Source organism: Trachymyrmex septentrionalis, unplaced genomic scaffold, assembly GCF_001594115.1.
Source record: "Trachymyrmex septentrionalis isolate Tsep2-gDNA-1 unplaced genomic scaffold, Tsep1.0 scaffold78, whole genome shotgun sequence".
NCBI lineage: Eukaryota > Metazoa > Arthropoda > Insecta > Hymenoptera > Formicidae > Trachymyrmex > Trachymyrmex septentrionalis.
In genome coordinates, this window is record NW_017305967.1 from 25,207 (window position 1) to 28,406 (window position 3,200).

The window sequence follows — 3,200 nt, forward strand, 5'->3', positions numbered from 1 at the left end:
GAGCACAAATTAGTACGTGAGACCGTCAAACGATCCGTATTTCACGATATCAATCCTGCAAGCCGTGTGGCGTTGCTCTGATCGAGCCGTTGGCCGTTGGTGCGTCGAAACTTCTAGAATCGGAGTGAAGTTGCTGCGATCTTTCGTGAGCGTCTTGAACAGGTATTTAGCGCATCGGGAGTGTTGAATCTGACAGTGAGTAATTGTCGTAGCATAAATTTGTACGTGCGATGGTCAAACGCAATTTGAATCCGCTCTGTTGCGTCGGACCGTTGCCGTTGGCGTGTCGAAGGTCAAAGCTTCGAGCATCGGTGTGAAGTTGTTGTCGTCTTTCGAATTTCGTAAAAACGTATCTGATTCGGACGCGGCGGGAGTGCGGGGTTCAACAATGAGTGGTCGTCGCGAAGCGTAAATCAGTATGCACGTTAATATTTTTTCGGACATTTGTGATTTTCAGACAGTTATGTCGGACATTCGTAGTTCGTCGAAAGTTCGAACGTCTATGAAGTGAGCATCGTTTGCTTGATTTTAAATAATCAACTAACGTTAATAAGTTGATTATTTATTAATTTAGTAAAAAGCAAATTTTAATTATATATAATTTATTTAATCATTTTTAACATTTAATACATATCTTTGGTCATTCGTGTCCTATGAGAGGAAGACTCACAATACAATATTATATGATATGTTATTTTAGAGTTAAATTCTTTTTTTTTAATAATTTGCGAAATATTTTCGCAATATAATCGAGAATTAGTGGAAAATAAAGAAAAAAAAATTTTTTTAGTTAAAAAAATGTGCACTCTATACACATGTTGGATCATTTGTGACCCAGAAATGAATTTCAGAGTTACGCCAGTTAAAGAATACGCACGAATCGAGGTCGGTAACGCATAAAATTTGTTCTCTAGATGCCAAACTTTTGTTTAGAAATAGAAAGAAGACCGGTATTTGACTAGGTACTCTTAGTATTTCAAAAAAAAGAAATGTGCAGGACACGAACGACCCAGACATATGTATTAATTAATTATAAGGATTACATATTTACTTCACACCATTCACGTTTGTTTATAAAAATATCTTCAATATCCCATAACTCCGAAACCGTTCAGATTCAAATTTATGTTAATTTTGACTAGTTTTTATATGCTAAAACTGTCGGATTTTATAGTTGGGATAATCTTATTATTGAAAAACAATTTCAGTCTTTATTAGCCTATATAAATATATGTAATTGAATACAATATAAATCTATAAATATAATAATCTATTTACAATTGTGTGGACGTATTAACATAATGACCTCGGGATTTTCAGACCCAGGACAATCTTGTGTTAATGATTCACACATCAAAGAGATAATGAAGACAAATATCAATGAAAATATAATAAAATCATTTCTCATACCTAGATCCTCGACGATCAAACAAATGTCCGTCGATAAATTCATTATTCGCGAATAAATGTTTCCGATTTCACAAAAGAATCGTTATTTTATGTCTTAAACTTTAAAAAAGTAGATTACATTTCCGAATCGTCTATATTTTGTCAAAATTGCTTAATAAATTTAAAAACGATTTATAAATTTACATTACGTGAATAATGTCGAACAAGTCTTTAATAGTTGTCTTTAGAATCTATATAATCATATGTATGAACACAGATCCAAGAATGTCGCATGCATTTGTTTGATCGTCAAGTCTGGATCGTAGTGATGAATCTCGTGGACAATAAATTAGGACGAAATATTGACAGATATAAATGACATTGTTTTGCCTATGATGTATACTATACCATGTATGACGTTATTTCGTTTCCAGGTTGCACTTATGATTTGTAAGCTTTTATTTATTAACCGTTAATAGTTAAAAACAAATTCAGTTCGTATATAAGATTATTAAACATATTCAAAGTTGTAAAGACATGTTCTTAATTATTTAATATTCTTAGCAAACATTTTCTTAAACTAAACATTTATACTGAGAAAATTGTTTTCTATACTTTTAATATATGTTTTTGCGAGAAATGATCCCCTTACCGATTATATTATACGTCTCATGTATAAAAAAAATGTTACATAAAAAGTATAAGAATTAAAGAATTATCGATTGTTATAATTTGAGTACACCTGGAAAAAGAAGTTTAAGAATCACTATCGTACAAGATGGAAATTATCTATGTAAAAAGCGAATCGTTTTATGCTCCGACAATAGTGTTCGATGTATGAATATTCTCTAGCTTCTGATGTACCGCATTCTCCTTTCCTTTCTCATTTTGCTCCGATCCTGATATTACGTATACCGGCTGTTGGCTATAAGCGAGGAAGTGTTGATCCATTGGAAACATTTTCGAGGGATCCTTTAGCTGTAAGATTTATTTAAAAAATTTAATGATGGCCGTATCGTAAATAATTCTCAACGATGCTAAAAATATATTAAATGAAATTCAGATTAACATATAATTACTTGGAAAAGACAGTTTTACAGAAGTATTTAAAAATTTCACTAGATACAGATCTAAAAATAATTTTGTTAGACTATCAAAAAATAATTATGTAGGCTACTTTAGAATGTCAAAATTTTTTGCAGTATTATACTCATTATGCTTGAGATTCCTACCGAATTATTAAGACGGTCCAACAAAATTATTTTTAAGTCTATATCTAAATTTGTAGATACTTCAACAAAATTGTTCTTTCCATGTACATTTAGATTGCTAGACATAAGATATTACAGATTTAATACTCCGAAAATAACATCAAAATTTCTAACAAAAAATCTCTAGAGATTAAATTTACAAATTTATAAAAGAGATTGCTGATTTAAAGAGATTAAAATTGACTGTCACGCGTTACAACTAATCCTGACTATCTTGGTTAATACCCCATCTGTTTTTAATGAAAAAGATTATATTCACAAACTTTGTTACACTAACGATTAATAACTACAAAGCAAATATTATCTAAGATATTCCATTTTCTACTTTTTCTATTACAGAGAATGCGATTGGTAATATCAAATAACAAAAAAGAGATAAGAAAAATTTACTCACAACTTCATCTTTTAAAAAGTCGTTATAAGTAACATACACGACTTTTGGCGCAAATCATTTTATATAATAAATGAATATTATATTAGTAATTTATATTTAAAAGAAGAGAATCCCCTGTCATATATTAATTATTATATTAATATATA